This window comes from Chlorocebus sabaeus, chromosome 20 (assembly GCF_047675955.1).
Source record: "Chlorocebus sabaeus isolate Y175 chromosome 20, mChlSab1.0.hap1, whole genome shotgun sequence".
Taxonomy (NCBI): Eukaryota; Metazoa; Chordata; class Mammalia; order Primates; family Cercopithecidae; genus Chlorocebus; species Chlorocebus sabaeus.
This window is the reverse complement of record NC_132923.1, coordinates 53,118,370-53,138,793: the sequence shown is the minus strand read 5'-3', so window position 1 is coordinate 53,138,793 and position 20,424 is coordinate 53,118,370.

Below are 20,424 nucleotides of genomic sequence, written 5' to 3'. Positions count from 1 at the left end.
TAAAGAGCACAGTGGGAGGATCTCTCTGCTCTTTTCAGACAATAACAATTCTTTTAAAGAGAGGATTTTTATTCCCTTTGAGCAAAATGAAGAGTAAAGATTTTTCTACATCAAGACTTTTGGTGGCATGTTTTAGTTTGAGATTTTTGTTTCCCTTTTTGATAACTTTCAACCTCTTCAACCACAGAAAAAGAAACAACCAAGAGATAACATCCCAAGCAGGACTCTAGCAGCCCTGGATATTGGAATCTGGCCTTCTCTTCCTCAGCACAAAATTCAGATCTCCAGATATATTCCAGACCCTACCTTTTAACAGACTCTTTGTCATCTACCCTTCTCATCCCCACATCTTCCCAGCCCACAGTTTCATTTCAGTACCTCATCCACAGAACTCTTTCAAAAAGGAATAGGGAAAAACACCTCTAGCTGTACCTTTACAGCTCTGCATTCCTTTGCACCGATTAAAACAAACTGCTACAGGAGACTGGAGCACTCAGCAATCTCCTTGCTCAGGCAACCTGAAGAAATCAGAGAGGAGTCCCAACAAAAAAAGGCAGAACAGGTTTAGCAGATAAATAGACTGGACGCATTTTCCCTTGAAATCTTCTGGGGCTTGTTTACCACAATCTTAGTCTCCAATAAAGAACTGACTTCAGGCTTTGTAAAGCATGATGCCCCTTAAACACCAGACAATTGGGCTTATTTAACATGGAAGAAAGATTGTCTCTAAAAACCCACCTGAGAGCTGCAATAATATTTCACTATCTACGTCAGAGCCAAAGATCGGAAAACAAACCTTCATTCCAGACAGAGGCTCTGATAACTGAGTGTAAAGTGGCTTTGGAAATAGATACTAATTCTTGAGTTTAAAAAGTCCAATGCAACTAAAGATCGACAAGAGAACCAAGGGCTGATGGAAGCCCCCACATGGCATCGTTCAAGGGGCCTACACACCCTGATAAATAAGAAGTAGAGGTTTTTGTGCATTTCTTGAAATAACTCAACTGTGTATGTGTGTATGTGTGTATATATTTGAGTGTGTACAGTCCTCATGATGTGAGCATGGAGAGGCCATGGGTCTCCTGCTGGTACCTAGGCAGGTGTCCATGATAGGTTAACTGGTCTAGGCTTTGAGGGTGCCCTGGCTGGACATCCTACTATGTTCACCTGTGAAATGAACATTTCAAATTCATATACACACACACATACACAATTGGTTATTTCTTTTTCTGTGTGTACATATGTATATATGCATGTCTTAGTCTATTGTGTACTACTATAACAGAATACCTGAGACCGGGAAATTTACAAACAGCAGAGATTTATTTCTTACAGTTCTGGAGGCTTGGAAGTCCAAGGTTTGGGGGCTCACATCTGGTCCAGACCTTCTTCCTGCTTCGTTGTATGGTAGAAGGTGGAAAGACAAGAGGGTAGGGAGGGGGAGGGGGCCAGACATCCTTTTATGAGAAACCCACTCCTGCCATGACTAACCCACTCTCACAAAAATGGCATTAATCCATTCATGAGGGCAGAACCCTCACGACTTAATCACCTCTTAAAAGTCTCACCTCTCAACAGTGTTGCACTGGGGATTAAGTTTTCAATACATTAATTTTAGGGGACGCATTCAAACTATAGCAATGTGTATTTATCATTTTCCCCATTCTCAACCCCTAAGACTTATCATTCTTAAGGAGTTAGTTTAACAGCAAGATCAGGTTTGTTTCCTTTGCGTTCAACAGCTTCATGCAAGCCCATAAAAGAACAAATCAGTCAACTATCCAAACTAACAGCATTTCATCAGTCCTATTTTGCCCTTAATAATTCATCCCTCTTATGTTTACTCTAATACCTGTGCAACATAAATATGCATGACATGTGGCTGTGTATGTTCAAGCACTTTCATGGATAGACTAACAGCGGGAGACTTTTGACCTTGGTCTGAATGGGAAAAAGTTTCTGCGATGACTAATGACAGAATTGACAGCTTCATACTTTAAATTAAAGAGGAAAGAGGAGAAAAAATTCCCGAAAGAGAATTTCTTAACAGCAATTTAGATTTCCGTCTGAGAGGTGCTCTTTGTAAATTACATTTGAAAATAGATACTTTTTCTGTACCAGGTTTAACAAGGATAATACCTATCCTGTTGCCAAAAACCTTACAGAGATTGCAAGAAATAATAAAAGAATGTCTGTCTGTGGAGCCTTTGAGCTACTTGGAATAAATATGCTAACAAATACAAAGGCTTCTTATTAACTCTAGTAAATATTCTGTCAGGGAAAAAAAGCCACAAATAAAACTGAGATTTGGGTGAAATCTACTAACTCGTAATCCAATTCTCCTGGATGCTTCAATTACTTTTTTTCTGACTCCCTTAAATTTGTAAAGAGTATATTAGATATTTAGCATCTTATTTTCTCACTGTTGAGAGGTTTTTCAACATCTTGGCAAATAATACCGAGTATTACAAGGACCAATTTAGTTAGGATCCATAGATGGCTGGCAACTCTGCCTCTCCACTGCAATCAAGAAATAGTGAAAGCACTAAGATTGAGACTTCGTTGTTGGCTTTGTTGTGCATCATATGCTTTCAATCTCAAAGGGATTTTTCCAGATGTTTCAGCCTGTTTTCCTGATGCATTTGAAACTGTTCTGTCTTCTGAGTTCATTTGCCCTAAAATATACAAACCCAAATCTCAGGCTGAATTGAACTCAATCATCCTTCTTTCCCATTTTTAAATGAAGCGTTCTGTTCTGTCATCAGGTGAAAGGGAGAACAATACCTTTAAGATCTCATTTGCAGATATAATATTATGAGAAACTTGGCACAGATTTATGTATCAGCTTGTAATGGCACAATTAGGATCTTTAGCTGCACACGGAAACATAGGCCAAAAGGCGTTTTTCATTCTTTGAACAAGCACCAACCAAACTTGGAAGGCTGTTGAAGTTAAAGAAGTAAGACTTCCAGTTGCATTAAGTTTTACCTAGTGATTCTTTTCCTGGGCCCAGAAAATGACATTTGTCCCAGCAGGGATTCCAAAACTGTGCTGCAGGTATTACTTATGTTGGTAGGGTCACAATTAACACACCAGATGTGCAGAGAAAGGGGAGCTTCTTTATTTTCTACAAGTGATAAAATCTTTCTCACAAGCTTCCACCCTGCTAGTTGGCTGATGGGAGTAAAGAGGGTGGGGAGCAACAGGCTTTAACTTTAAATTTGCCTATTAATGATGTTTCAGCTCCTCTGGGTTACACAGTCTCTTTGGGATAGTTTTTTAGTCAACTCAAAGTTCACTCCCTAATGGAACTGCTTCTCCTTTCTCCTCTTCTTTCACCAAATGATGTTTAAGTTACAGTCTTCATGACTGGGGATGGAGAGGTCCTTGGTCTCCTGCTGGTACCTAGGCAAGGGTCTGTGATAGGCTGACTGGTCTAGGCTTTGAGGATATCCTAGCTGGACATCTTACTGTGTTCACCTTTGAAATGAACAGCTGTAATTAACAAAGTTCTTGGAGAACCAGGCCATCTCCCTTGGTGAATGACTCCAAAATTGGGTCTCGCTACTCAAACTTGAAACTGCACTGAGGTCTGTGACCTCCATTTAGTAACCTGCCAAATTATTTTCTAGATTAGAACTCAGAACACGTCATTTCCTTACGTCTTCCTTTTCTCTTTCTACCATCTCACGTGACGGAAGGCACAATCTTTCTATTTTCTCTTCCTTCATAACTAGGGCTTCCCTTTCATTGTCTTAAGCAGCTCAGGCTGACATAAGAAATTACCATACATTGGGTGGCTTAGACAACAAACATTTGTTTCTCATGGTTCTGCAGGCTGGAAAGTCCAGGATCAAAGTGTCAGCCATTTCAGTTCCTAGTGAGAGCCTCTTCCTAGGGTGTGCAGATGGCTCTCTTCTCATTGTAATCCCCATGGCAAAGACAGAGAAATAGAATGGAAGGAGGCTCCTTTCCATCTCTCCCTAGGTGGGCACTAATCCTTTCATGAGGACTCCACCCTCGTGTCCTAATTACCTTCCAAAAATCCCATCTCCAAAGGGCATCACACTGGGGATCAGAGTTTCAATAGAATGAATTTTGGAGCAATACAAACATTCCATCCATAGTAACAACAGTTTTGATTTCTTTGCTCTGGGTGGTACATCCCTCAGTCCATGCCTTTCCAGGGGTCAAATGATTCGTACTCAGTCTTAGAGGTAAAAAGTTCCAAGAGAATAAGATTTAAGGGGTAATAAAATACATAGTATAGTATTTTCAAAATTTTATCCCTATTACAAAGCACCAAAATAAAAGCAGTTTTAAAAAGTACAAAGTTAAAAAATCAGCAGTGTGTCTCTGTGCGTAAGAGAGCATGTGTACATGCATGTGTGCATGCATGTGCATCGTTTTCTATGTCTCTACATGTGTACACATGAATTAGAGGCCTGTAAAGACTCACAGGGAAGACAGCCTTCTCAGTCTATGAGGACAAGACCCTTTTGAATTATTCCACCCTTCACAATGTCAAAACTTACAGAGTATTTCATCACCTGCCATAGGTAATGGTGCCTTGAAAATAGACATGAGTTGTCAGCCCAGAACACACTCCCCTCTAGGAACCAGAGTATTTCCTCCAGGAGGTATCAGGGAAATGTCAAATCATTGGAGACTGCCTTTCTAACCCCAGCTGGCCTCGGCCTGGGATAAAATACACGTTTCCTGAGAACACCTCATAATTTAGACTACACGACAGAGGTCCCTTCTGGATTTTCCACACAGAGTATTTATTCTGCTCTCCCCAGACTTCCTCATGGAGAACAGACATACTACCTCTACTACAGTCTATGGATTAAGCTGATGTTTAGACAATCTTTTGTTTTCCCTCTGGAATAAAGTAAGTAAGTCTGTGTTTCTCTCCCAAATAGTATCCCAGAAGTTATTCTTAAGTAGACTCAATCTTAGGAAGAAATTGAGTACGTAAAGAGGAAGTTGAGTAAATGAAATTTCCTACAGAAAATTCCATCTGCTAAATAATTATTTGTCATAAACTCTGGAGGAGTAAATTGACCTAACATGGTACTCATCACACCTCACTTATAACCAGTTTCTTTTTATAGCCAAGGATACAGTCTGATGGCAAATTTTAGTTACTCACATATTATTTATGAGTTTTATCCATATAAAATTTGCTGGTAATCTGCTCTCCCCACAGTGTTTGTTATTGCTGACAATTGAAAGAGGAGTATAATTGAATTCACTTTATAATACATTGCTTTTTTGTCAAGGAATATATAATTATAAATAAATTGATTTATTCAAAACGTGATTTGAATATCCTAGGTTGAAGTTATCCTTCTAAATAGAATTGTGCAAAAAGCCTAGATTTGGAAAGTTAGGCAGATCTGGATTCAAATTTTACCTCACTACAAGCTATTTTAGAGGAAGTTGCCTTCTGTCTAATTTGATCAACTATAAAATAAAATAGTATTCTTACAGTAATTAGGAGGACTAAATGACATCAAGACTGAAATACCTAAAACTATTCTTGGTAAATTTAGAATACTTTTTTTTTTTCCTCTTGTGCCTTGGAAACCAAGTCTAACAGTACATTATTAGCAGTTTAACATGTACAAAACGTAGGGAGGAGAGAAACCAAGGTCAGAGAAATCTGCATACAGTTTCCACTGCATGATCACGTTTCTGCTGAACCTTGGACTCTGTTGGAGGCACCTAAGTATTAAACACAATAAATAACATAGCATAATAATCAACCTAAAGAGGATGGTGGGTGATCAAGAAAGAACAGTATCTCCAGGTTGGGACCCAGAGGGGAAAGCTCCCACAGCACGGGTCCTCTGCGCGGCCAACCTTGAGACATCACTGACATGTCCCTTTGCTCAGTATGCCTTGTGAATGGGCCAGATGCAGAGCACTGAGCTAAATAAGAGAGACGTAGCAAAGAACAAGACAGTCCTTACACTCAGAAATGCTCATTATCTGTTTGGGGAGCCAGAAAGTAAATCTGCAAATCAAATGTGGTATAGTAACGGCTAGCTGAGAAGGAAGTACTGAGTGCCATGATGAAGAATTTCTCAGAGGAAGTAGTATCCAAGCTGCGACCTGAAGAATAGGAATGATCCTAAGGCTACCAATGCCTGTACATACCTGAGGAAATCAGCTACTTTGTTTTCCATGTAATTTGACTCAAACTTTCTGCTCTTGTCATAGTCTCTCTCTTCTCTTATTTTTATGCTGAGTATAATCTTAACTTTAGTCCACAACCAGTTTGTTTACTTTCCCAAAGTTTCTCAGATACATATAAAATTAGTTACTAACAGCTATTTAGTTGAATTCCCTAGAAGTCATTGGATCCTGAATCAGTTGCACATTCATGTAAGTGTAGGCTATAGAAATTGCTCTTATAGTAAAGTAATGTCATGCTAACAAAACATGTACTCTTTTTTTTTTTAATACTGTGTTCAAAGTTAATATTTGATAATACCCAGTTCAATGGATTCAGATGACAGGTTTCAAAATGCAATTTTAAAATGGTTAAAAATATATACACCTTTATCTTGTAAATCTCATATAATTTGTACTTGTGCACATAAACTGGGAACATGTTTGTTTACCTGGAGTCTTTTTTGATATCACTTACAGAAACCTAACTCAAATTAGCTTAAACTGAATCAAAGAGAATTTATCAGATTATCAGATGTCGGTGGGTCCAGGTCTTCAAACACTGCATTGGTGCTCCTCCTCTCTCTCTCCCTTCCTCCCTCCCTTCCTTCATTTATCTCTTGATTCTGCTTTCTCTTTGCACATTATGGCAAAAATAATCCCCAACAACTCAACTCAAAACGTATGTTAGAGTTAGTTATGACAGAGAAGTCAGGGCTTCTTTACTAACAAATTCTGCAAAACTCCTGAAGATGCCTCTAATGGGCTAAATTTGAGTCATGTGACCAGCTGTGAACTATCACAAGAGCAGAGAGGGGGTGCCCTAGTTGTCCAGATTGAGTCACATGCCCACCATCATGGCAGGGGAGACATCTGTTTATAGCCAACATCTTCAACGGGTTGGAAAGGACAAGTGCTGAAAGAAAAAGATATTGGGAAGACAACATAGCAGCTATTCATTATAACGTAAAATGATCAACTGTGATACATTTTTTTAGATAGGCCAGAACATTTCAGTGTGTGAGGCCTTATTGCTAGTTCACCTTGCAATAGTGCCACCTCTGCTAAAGAATAAGTGAGAATTATCTGCAGACCCTGCACATATTTACAATTATATTCCAGCTCAAAGGGGATGAGCCTCTCAAAAGTTAAACTTCAGCCCCAGGCTCAGACTGAAATAGGAGTTTTTAACAGGAAAATCAGAGAAATTTCACCTGAGACGAAATATCTATGAAACACATATGAACATCTAAAGGAGGTAAGAGGCAAGTTACATCTTCATACTTTACACTGAATATGTCAAATATGGGAACTTCTTAACTGGTCATAAAAACATCTAGATAACAAGGACTAGAAGGGGACATTTCATTTTAAGGGAATTGTAGGGCAATTAAAAAGTTCCAAACTGTGCAATAGAGATTTATGAAATATAAATACAGGGAAAAGTTAGGAAACTATGGATTATTTAGTGGACAGAAAAAGTGATTTCTTAATTTTCTCTTTCATTCCCCCAGAACCATGTAACAGTTTAATTGCAAAGAGATGCTTTAAGCAACCATCAAAAAACATTAAACCTCTCTGTGATAGTAATTGTGCTAGGGGCTGAAGACAGGACAATAAATGAGGCATGGCCTTGGCCTCAAGAAAGTCACAGTTTTATGGGGAAAAAAGCCCCTTCAGCAGACAATTAAAATATAATATTCTACAATGAAAGTGTATAGAAGATTCTATTAGAACATATAATAACACCTGCAACTCTGCCAATAGATATATTCCTCTATATTGCCTGAAATTCCACCATTAGAAGTTGATCTATCTGAGTTGGAAGATACCTTTTTAAGATGTCAAATAGCTCTGATGTGAATATCATCTTAATCAGAATCGTTAGTTTTTCTTACTTGGTGTGAATTGATCATTCTGATCATTTCCCCTCTGAAGCACCTCCAATCAGTAAACTCAGGAAATAGTGGTGCCTTGGGGATTGAGGAGCAAGGGTAATAGAAGAGGATATTGGATCTGTGGGATTGGGGAACCCCCCAAAGCCGAACTTCCTCTAAGAGACCAATTAAGACTCAGGCCAGCCCAGCATAGCTGCTGCTTCCTTCAATGCACTGAGGCACTGTGTATCAGGACATTAAAGAACACTCGATCCTATAGAATGGACAAATGAGTCACTGATTTGAATACTTGGCTGGCGGTACACTCATCAGGAAGAACTGAATAAACTCTCCACCTGCACATCTTCTGTCTCCCCGGTCGAGGTGACCAGGCATTTGGGTTTTCAAGATCTGGAGGGAAGTTGCCAGGTAGAAACGAACCCAAGCAGACAATCACTAATCAGGCCTATGCACACCCACTGAGACAATTAAGCTGAATTTATCTGGGTTTGTATAGAAAGGCCAGGATCTATACTGGGAAGAACTTGAATCCCCAGGGCCTGTGAATGGGATGAGATGTGCAGATTCTGAGAGGGTTGTGGGAATCTTAAATCACATCTGAGAAGACTTTATAGGCCTGGGCAAGGACAACAAGAGTGAGGTGCAGTGGACTGGGGATCAGGTCCTCCTCATATCTTCTGGATCTGTATAAACACCAGGATTTCCATCCAACAGCATGAAGAAACAGAAGGGAGTCATGAACAGTGAGTATAGAAGATATCCCCCCAATCTTCATGGATACACCTACATTGATAGGGAAGTGTAGCAGTACTTGTACACTGGATAGTGTGGAAGAGTCCATTGCCTATTACAGAACTAGCTAGAAGTTATCTTTTCAGTGGGAGCAAATGCAAGATCAAAAGAGAAGATATTTAGAGGAAGGCAGAACACACATGGTAGTTAACCTCCCAAAGTTTGTTGTAAAATAATATCAAGTGTTTAGAAATGGTCATTTGGCCTAATATGGACAATGATAGGAGGCATGCTGAAAATTTCTGGGAAAGGATCCCTCACTCCTAAGAAAGAGATATATATAAAAAAAAAGAGAGATGGCCCTTCTTCCTCTGGACATTGTATGTCTAGATGGGACTGCCAGAACTGCTACAGCCATATCGCTATCAGTCAGAGGAGGCAGCCAACACATGAAGAGGCATAGCTAAGAGATTGGCTGACAAGTGGAGCTAGAACCCTGGCATAGCCCACACAGAGCCATCACTTCTTGTTACATAAGTTTCAATATTGCTTAAACCAGTGTTCTGTGACTTGCTGCCAAGAGCATTTGCTATACAATGTACGACTGTCTTGGTGTGTTCTTTCCACACTAACCACATTTGGTGCATTAAACTTCAACCGGAACAGTGGATCAATTTGTGTAATGGCCCCTCTTTTCCACAGTCCTACCTATTTTCTATTGTATACCAAAGTGCTGTCACCCCCAAACACCCCTGCCAGACTGTATATTTTCTTAAACACCGCTACAGGCTTCCCATTTCCCATAGGGGCAACTCTCTTCCATGGCAGACAAGGCCCTTATACACTAGGCTTCACCTGCAATCCTGTCATCTCCCACCACTCCATGCCCTATACCCGGAACATGAGCCATTCTGGCCTTCCCTCTGTCTCCCAACACAGTAGCTCTTTGTGTCTCTTGGACAATTTGTGGAAGGATTGTGCTGTCTAAAATGCCCTTTCTCATCTATTCTATCTGCATAGAAAAGCAGACTTTTCCATCTATACTTGTCTCTGGGAAGCTGTTTCATGACATCTCTTCTCTGTGTGTTTCTTAGCACTTGTGTCATATCATCTAGGACCTTTTAAAAATATCTGTTTATATGCACCAGTCCTCCCCATTAGCCTGTGTACCTATGATGGTTAATTTTATGTGTCAACTTGACTGGGCTAAGGAATGCCCAGGGGGCTGCTAAAACATCATTTCTGGGTATCTCTGTGAGGGTGTTTCTGGGATAGATGAGCATTTGAATCAGTAGATTGAATAAAGAAGATCTGCCCTCACCAATGTGGTCAAGCATCATCTAGACCACTGAGGGCCCTGACAGAACAAAAAGGCAGAGGGAGGACAAATTTGTTTCCCATTTGGGCTCAGACATCCCTCTTCTACCTCAGCATCTATGTCCCTGGTTCTTGGGCCTCTGGACTTGGACCAGGACTTACATCATTGGTTTACCTGGTTCTCCAGCTTGCAGATGGCAGATAGTGGGAATTCTTGACCTCCATGATTAAGTGAGCCAATTCCATAAGTCAAACAAATGGATGACTTTTGATGGATGATAGATGATAGATAGATAGATAGATAGATAGATAGATAGATAGATAGATAATAGTTAGACAGACAAACAGACAGCGATAGATATATCCCATTGGTTCTCTTTCTCTGGAGGACATTTACTAATACAGTGCCTCTTGAGACTACCTCTGTAACCTCAGTTCTGGACTCATCCATAATAGGAACTTAGTGTTCCTGGAACAAATAAACAAATGAATGAATAAATGAGTGCAATCCAGAATTTCAGAAAGTCAGAAACAAATTCTATAACATCTGGAGTCCTTCTGTGAAGTGAGCAACTACTTCCCACACCTCTTGAGGGTATCACAGCTAACCAGTCCACTAATACTTTCAACCCACACAGTGATTTATTCCGCCACCTTAACCTGTATTCCTGATTACTGCTAATCTAAAGAGCAGGATCACTCTGGTGGGCATGACATTTTTCTATGTTTTAAGTGTGAATGCTGACTTCCAGCCACAACAGGGTTATTTGCAATGTTTGCTTAACACATGTGTGACATCGTGTTAACAAGTCTAAATTAGAAGCATGTTATGTAGTGATGCAGAAACCAAAACAATTGTATATTTTTAATTAACTGGCTCCTACATATATTTATTTATTTATCAGACACAAAGCACATATATGTATTTTTAATATAAAGCATTTCCAAAGAAGATAAAAGTTGGTAGGAATTAAAATTTGATCCTATTTTTACATAAAATGGCATAAATAGTAACAGCATGAATGTATGTTAAAAGAGAGAAAATAAATCTGAATGAAAATATATAATAGGGAATAACATAGATTAATGTATCCAGGCATTATATTGATGCAATTTTTATCAAGGGGTTCGCATCAACTGCTTGCCAATAGGACACAAACCATGGTATCCTGGGTCTGCAAAGCCACACTGGTTGCCAGCAGTTTGAAAAGTTGGCTGTAAATGAAGGTTTTCTATCTTCTTTTGTGGCTGCTTATGATGCCATGTTGGTGGCATTAGTGCCTGGGAAATACGAAGAGCTAAATGCTTCCCCTATTTCATTTTCTAAATTTCATAGCCTGATGGCAGTAGGGCTGCAGGCATTGTACTCTGAAAGGATTATTGCACTTCCTGAGAAGTTAAAGTCACTCAGCTTTTGCCCCCATGGCTTGGGACACCAACCGAGACATACTGCAATCACACCGCTGCAATAGACTGTCTCTCGTGGCTTACTGCTTAATGATATTCCAAACATCAGATCTCCCTTCTATTATGTAGCTTCTTTGCCACCAACTCCCTTTTGCTTCTTTTAAGCCTTTTTTCATTTTTGTATTTACCTTATTTATCTTACCTTCACACTTCCCTGACCTGATTACCCTTAGACATAATCATCTCCGGTTTTCCTTTATGTATCAGTGGCTGCCGCTTGATATTATGGTGTTATTTTAATATCATAATGGAAAATGATAAAGGCCAATCAATTACTTTGTATTATCCGTTGTGTTCCATTGGGATTGATTTTCCTCGATGTAATCACGTTTGCAGCCATAAAAACAAAGATTAAAAAGGGTTTTCTCTCTATTTTTCATATTCAAAAGAGTCGTATTAGTAACTCTGCTTCATAATGTTGCTGCTAAGAGAGCTAAAGCTCATCCAGAGAAACGGAGTCCCTGGGAGGTGGCTTGAGTAATGGACAGGACCCAGGGCTAGTTCTAGGACACTGGCCCGTGCCTCAAGTATTTATCTTCCCTGCTGTTCTCTGGAAAACAATCTGGCATCACATTTATGATTTAATAAATGGCAATCCTGCGTCGGCTGCACATTTTTGCACATCAGAAGAGGTTCCCACATTGTCACTTTGCCTTCTCCTCACCACATAAACTGCTGAAACTCTCCCATGTCAAATAACCTAGAAATGTACCAATAATGAATCTTCCCCAGTGCGGCTGTGCCGTTCACCCACTTAATCTTCAGCTGCCTGCTGAGGCTCTCGGTCCTTGAGAATAAATATACATTAGATGCAAGCAGGGTACATACAAATGCCAAGAAATAATACAAAGCAGGGTGAACAGCTTTCAGGGGAACCTGCAGAAGACTCCAGTCTCTCTACAGCGGGGAGATTCTCTGAGTGGAGAATCAGCTTCAAAGAGATGAGCTACGAAGACTACGTCCTCTAATCACTAGCTTTACATGCACTGAGATTGACAAGCTGGTGGGCAGACCCAAATGGCAGCCCTAGGCATGATAGAGAACTTAGCTTCTCCATAGCCCAGCTCGGCTGCCAGAACTGTGCTCCCTGCAATTCCCGTGGCCAAATGGGTAGACGAACTGTTTGTCTTTTGTTTGGTGTAAAAACCCATAGAGAAATACAGCTTATATGCAAGCTCTACAATGCTATGGTTTTATCTGACCTCACTTTTATGCTCAAATGCTCCAGACTCTCTTTCCCTTCCCTTCACTCCATGATTGACCCTTTTCTTTGAAATAAGCAAATAGCATACATTAAAAATCATTTCAGGCTATGGGGGCCTGGAACCAGGGATGAGGATCAGAGTGTGTGACATCAACATTCTCCTGCAGTATGCAGATACATAAGGATGCTGGTGGAATTTCAGAGATTGTTTCCTGGAGCTGCCGTGTCCCCTGTGCAGCAATCCAGAGGCTCCCTGGTGCGTGAGTTCAGCTGGGGAGCTCTGCTGCCACTGGCCTCTGGTTCTCCCCTCTAGAGGCCCATGAGATTCAGTTCTCAGGGCCCTTGGCTCTGGAAATCGCTCCTTCTGTCAGTTACCACAGCTGAGACTCAGTGTACGTTAGGGTGTCTTAGGACATGGCATGAATCTTATTTGCTCCTGTTCTTATGAAAATGTGCATAACTGAAAGGAGTAACCTTTACCCTGTGTGTTTGGAAGGTGCTTCACAAAATTGTTCTGCCCAGCTCCCTCCCTATAGATTCAGAGTTACACTTACCCCTTCCCAATTCTAGAGACTTTCTCTTTTGCAGCTGCCTCATCTAGGGGAGTCCCCCAGGGGCCACACTGTTGCCTGACAAGCAAATGAAGCCAGGAGGCAGCAAGAAAGGCCGCCACAAAGCCGCCCCCTCTCACAACAAAGCCCTAAGCTCCTGCTTGCTCATTTGATTAAAACAAAGTCTCCAACTGCCTCCCACAGCACCCTCCCTTGGAGAGTTCATGCTCAGAGCCACTGAGCAATTTTTATTGTATAACAAACAGTTGCTTAAATAGGTTGTCTGCACATGGTCATTTTATCCCCCTCCCCCTCCACCTGCCACAAATCTTCCAGGGTGGGGGGCAGGCCCTGGCAGCTACCGCCCTGCCCACCCACCCTTCAACAGCCCTCATAAATAAGCTCCAGTATCAGCAGGACCAAGAGAGACCTGCAGTGGTAGGAGTGGCCGGACGACCTGGAACTTTGAAGGAAGCCCTCCAAATGCTTTGTGGCACACTTAGCACTTTGAGAGGAGGGAGGCTGTGGGAATAGGGTCAGATTTCTTCTGCAGGGAAATTACTCAAATAGGTTTTAAAATTTATAGTCTGTGTTGTGATAATAAACAAAAATAAAACATACTCCCCCCAACTCAGAGTTTCTTTGGCTGCAGAAGTCCTCTGGGGTTGGCTCCCTCTACTGCTATGCTGTTTAGACAGAAAACTGGAGAGTAGTTTTCCCTGAAGCTGCTCCAAGGCTCCGGCTTCTATTCCCAGTTGAATTTGCATTCCATCAGCTTGCTTCCTCCTAAAAGGCACCCTCCTTCCCTGCAGACTACCACTGACCACCCTGACCCCTCCACACCTCCTGTTCACTCCCACTTTGGTTTCTTCTTTCCTTTGGTTTCTGTCCTGCTTAGCCAGAGAAGCCCCTCCCGAATCACAAGCAGCTTCACTAAGCCATTGACAGCACACACTGATGTCTAATAACAAAGCATTGCTCAACGATCCTCACCCTATCTACCCTGTTGGTCCCAGCTCCAGTGCCGCTGCCCCCCATTCTGGCTCACATCTGTCTGCAGCATAACTCAGAAAGGCGACATGCAGAATTAAATTTAAACATTTAAAATCTAGGGTTCCAATTGTGGGTGCAGTTACATAATTACAACACTTACCATATAACAGAATAACATTGTTTAGGGTAAGATTTTGGAGTTGCATTAATGGATGCTTTTTTCTGTTTGCTGTAAACAGTCTTGATATATTGAAGAGGGGACGTTGTCAGTAATCACAGTACTTCTCAACGCATCTTGTGAATTGTGTCCAAATGTAAGAAAAGCAGACTCGTTTTGAAATATCAACATCTGCCTTAATTTACTCGCTTCTGCATTATGGTTCTAATTGTACTCAATATAACCTATTGCTGTTGGATCCCCTCGGGGTCTTGGAAAAACTAGCAAAAACAACGTGGAATGGATTCCATGTGTGAAATCTACAGGCATTTTTTTCCTTCGCCTTTTATTAAGTTAGAATTTATAACACTCCATGGCCCATATGAAAAGCATTTCAACTGATATCAGTGAAATTATCTCCTAAAACTAATCTCTCACATAAAAATTGAACTGGATGAACTTTTCTTGTAAGCTGACAGGTGAAGAATCTTCAGTGAGGTAACTTCAGTTTTGGAATATTCTTACATTAAACGTATCCTTTGGGCAAATAATTCAAGTCATTTATAAAAAACATTTTAAAGGTGCATGTATCTGAAATTTTTTTTGTGCCTATATTAAATTTCATGTAATCTAAATCAGTGACCATTCTCAGGGCCCCTTTTCTAGGGTACAGCATTATACATATTCTGGGGGTATTTGCCACATCCTTATTATTTTATTCTTATGACAACATTCCAAACATCCTTATTATTTTATTCTTATGACAACACTCCAAGCGTATTCTTTTTATAATATTTTAGAATATTCTTGGAGTGTTGTCATAAGAATAAAATAATAAGGATATCTCTGTAGGAACAATAGCAGGTCTGTTTCTCAAAACATACTTATCATTGGAGGGAAAATGACATACAATTATCTTCCTTAATAAGAATTAGTATCTGTAGTGCTTGAAATGTGCTAGGTGTATATTAAGCACCTTATGCATTGTCCGTTTTGACCTGCAAAACAACAGTTTAAGTCTCATGACCCCCATTTTACAGATAAGGAAACTGAAAAGGTTGAGAATCATACTCAGCTGATACGTGGCAGAGGCAGAATTAAACAGAGGTTAGTCCACATATCACAGAAGCGTTATTACAACAGGAAGACTTAAAATTGGCTTTTGTTGTTGAAGACGGTTTTTAATGCAGGCAGAATTTAGTGACTGTAGAAGAGCTGATGTTTGAATATTGTTAGAGAAGATCCCAGAGGAAAAAGTTGGGTTTGCAAGGAAAGTAAACTTTTATGACCGTGCTGTTTCAGAAGGCTTGGCAGCACTAGTTACTCTCACAACTGCATGCATTGCTCTGTTACTTAATCAGTATTATACAGTGCCACTTAATCCTTTTTATGGTTTAGCTTGTCTTGTAATGTTGTTGTACTGCTGATAAACCCATTCACAGGAATAATGTAACTTTAAAAAATCGACACCACGCTCTGTTTTTAAAGTAAGGACATGTCTATGTGGAAGTTTATTATGTCCCAGCATTTATGACAACACTGACATTAAAAACAGGGTTACCCGGTAAAGACTTAGGAAGCATGAAACCATTTTTAAAACAAGTAGTTATTACACTGTCCTCTGAGATTCTGATTGCAGGGCATGAATCCTCTTGAACCATGGATTAAAAGTACTCAGATTTAATTTTTATCATAATATATCTATTAAGTAGGTAACAGCTAAAATCACAGTAAAAATTTAAAAAGTAAAAAAAAGGCACCTCAGTCCTGATTTCTTTTTTTGACTCATAAAGACAATATTTATTATCACCTTTTCTGTAAAAGCTTTTTCAGTCAAATATCCATTCAGCTAGCAGTTTTAATTTTGCTAAAATAAGCATGCTTAAATGGAAGAATTTTTAACATCACATTATAGTGACAGCATCAGTCTGCTTCCTTTGAGAATCAATTAGCAGCCAAACAACTATGCAGACTGTAATAATACAAGTCTGTGGTATTTCCCCAAATTACCTGCAGCAAGGTAAATGGCATGAGAGCTTTAGTCACCAGGGAAAGCATGAAAGGATATACCACACAAGCATGAAATTATTTAGGAAAAATCTGTAGAAAATAAAAAAAGTGAGGCTACACAGCAGCTGTTTCAAATAATAAAATATCATTAGCATCTTTGCTGAGGGTTATAGTTTTGTCGGCTGGTCGCGTCCCACACATTTTTTCCTGAATTTGCTGCTCATTTTTTTGAGCTTAGCCAGTTACAATTAAACCATCAAGTAGGTACACTTGTTTGTTTCGGGTGTATGAGACGGTAAAGCTTCATTTCAAATAGAGATACCCAAGAGGAAAGGGTTAGAAAGTGCTATGCAAAGCTGTGAAACACTGACTAGCAATTTAAATGGGAATCAGACAATTCAGCGTGAATAGGGAAAAAAACACAAAAAACAGAAAACGAGCTCTCACATATACAGTGTGTGTGGAGGAGGCGAGGATGGCAGAAAAGGTTTTATTTTTAGAAGTCTCTGCTAAATTCTTTATAAGCATCTCAATCTTTGTTAAAAAGAAACAACAGATACATACATTTCCTTAGGGGAGCATTTTTTTTTCATATAAAATTTTAGTAGTTGGCTGCCTACAGTGAGGCCTTTTGTAACAGAATATACAAATTGTATTTTTTATGGTTCCTTATTTATAGTGAAACAACCATTTTAATAAAATAATTCACTTAGATTATTTTACTGCTTTTCATTATGGATCTTCATATTTCTTCATTTGTTCTCATCTTTCTCCTGGCTAAAATTAAAATGTTTGACTCTACAATTAATCACAAATGAATTTGATTTTAGAGTATTTTATTCTTTCCAAAAGATTTGCTAAAATATCTTTCTGCAAATGTAGAAATCAAAATCGATACAAACCATTTGGCTGCTCGTAGAAGTCACTCCTGAGCTGAGTTCAACATTACTTAGAGCAAATATCTAGCATTTATTTATGGGGTAGGGGAAAAGGCGAAGTAAACTTAGTATGAAAAAGAACAAACTGTCATCTCTCTTTTCAAATTATATGCACAATATTGATACCTACCGAATGTATTTTTTTTTTTTCCACAATGGTACGGTGTTTTGTTTTGTTTTGCTTGAGGGACAGAGGTGGCTGTTGTTTTGTATTTAAAACTCATAATCTAAAGTCTATTCTATAAATGGCCTTTTCATATGGTATGTGCCATAGTTTATCTTAAATCGTTAAGAAGAAATATTGTATTCAGCAATGTGACTATTGTTAAAGAAAATTCTCAGGATTGTGCATCTGGATTCCAGTAAATCCAGTTTAAAGCAACAGGGCTTGCACTTGTGGAGATGAGCATGGTAAAATGTATCACATCATATGAATGCCTTTTACATGCCTCTTAGAAACCAAAGGGCATTTAGACAGCCAACTGGACATTTATGGTTCCCCACAAAAGATTGTATCAATACAAGGTAATGATTACTCACCTTATTTCAATATGATCTAAATCAATGTTAAACAGAACTGAGAGTATTAATGCAAAATTAATCTAAAATTTTAAATTAGGGATTTTATTTAAGCACTGGAAAATCCAAGAGCACAGTCTCTTTGTTTTGAATTTATCTTATTGCCAAAATGCTCCATACATTGCTTTGACAACATTCAGTGCACCTAGAGATTTATAGATAAAATGAGAGATTTCAATTGGAAAATATGTGTAAAGATAAATGCTGCTTTTATTATTCTTATTCTCACAGAATGTGTTACAGCTGAAAATATAAAAATATGCACATACAAACATACACACACACACACACACACACACACACACAGGTCTCTCCTCTACTTAATTTCCTGAGTTAATGTTCCTTCTCAGAAAATATATACTTTGAATAAGATGGATTAAATATGTTGGTTAAATTTTAGAATGCAATAAAATGATTACATTAAAAATGACCATATTTAAGGGAAAAATAGCTAAGTTGGGCTAATTTATTATTATTACTCATTGCATTTAAAGAAACTTGGACTAGACATCAAAGTACATTTTGATTTGTTTGAAAATTGTAAATGACCCATTCCCAGTTTTCCAACCTCATAAAGTTAGAATGCAGTCTGTGAGTGCTCTCTGCTCTAATCAAGAAGGAAGGGGCTTCAGCTTCAAATGTCAATGCTGTAAACATGTTAAATCTGGAAAATATTTTCTAAGCAAGCAACCATGTGTAAAATTTACCGAACTTGTCATGAAAGGGCTGCAGCTGCAAACCTGCAAACTTCTCACTTCCATGAAGACTCCAGATGCTGAGACAGGGAAGAGAGGTTTCAGCTTGGCTCCCCAGCTGTTGCACCTTAGAGCTTTGCATGCCGCCATCTTCTCAGTGTTTCACCAGGTAAAGAAGCAGTGATCATTTAATACCAGGAAAGAAAATCTTGGGCTTACTTCAGAAGGTGCTCCATGTAATTTATTGTAACACCAACCCAAACATTCAATAGTAAATTAAGATCTGTAATCTGTCCAGCTGCCTTGCTAAAACAAGTTAGTTTAACAAAAGCTTCCAAAATACAGAGTGAAAATATAGGATCATGATAAAAGTAAGCAATCGTCATATGCTACTGCCAAAGAGGATTCCCATTAAATTACACTTATGCATCATTTTATGAAAACTTTTTACAAACCATGTTTGCTGCTTATAGCTAAAAACATCTTGGGATAAATTTGAAACTTTGCTTGACTACAGAAATATAAAATCTACTAGATATCATCATAAACAAAGACAATTTGATGAATTTTTAAAAATTACTAACACTGCTTTTAACACCACTAACATTATACATAATATTTACAATATGCAATCTTCTTTTATAATGTGAAGTGTTTTTAAAATGAAATCTGCACTTAAATGCCAATATCCTCTCCTTCTGCCTTCTCACTTTATGACACTAACATAGGATCTCATTCACCAAGCCAATTGAAATTTTAATAAAAGAAAGCAGGAGTTTCTAATAAACTCCTGCAGTGAGCTGATAATACTAAACATCTTTAGCAGCATGGTGTTTTTTTATTATTATTTTAGCTGTATATTAATATGCTAGTATTTGTAAACTCCCCAGTGCCACTAGATTTATTTCAGAAGCCATCACTACACTCTTCTGTTGTGAAAAGTTTATCTGACAAAGAAAAATTCTTTTTCGGTGGTTTTCCACCCAACAACTACTTGACAGGAAAATACACAACTGACAAATATATCGTGACTACATGTCCAGTTCTGAAAGGGCTCTAGCAACTGATTTCACTCATCATGGTGCCAGTTCTAGGCTAGCCAGGAAAACCGGCATAATCCAAACTGCAGTAGAGGCATGATTTGGGCTTTTGCTGGGGATTTAGCACGATATACTGACCTGTACCTCTCACCACTATACCTCCTTGCTAGCTTTACCTTCTATTCCATCCCCTCAACACCCCTGCCCTCTAGATCCCCACCCCAACTTTCCAACTAGAGGACCACCACTCCTCTCTAAGCAATAGGGACTGTGGCTGCATAGCTTTCACTTAAAAATAATACGCAAAGATCCATGTTCACAATGTAGTTTGGAGTGTGCAATTCAAATAAACCCATAGGGGATATTCTTCTATGGCCCTGGGTATGATGTGGAACTGCTACTGTCACTCATCAATGAACTTCAACATACATTGTATATAATAAGCCTTAACATTTAGACAGTGTTTATTGTGCAGCAGGTGCTGTTCTAGGCACTTACACATGTGAAACGACTTGATCCTTGCTACAGCTCTGTGTGGCAGATACTATTATTATCCCCACTTCACATGTACTGAAACTATGATGAAGGAAAGTAACTTGCCAATGTCATACAGCTAGGAATGGCTGTACCAGATGCAAACTCAAGTTGTCTAGCCAGAGTTGG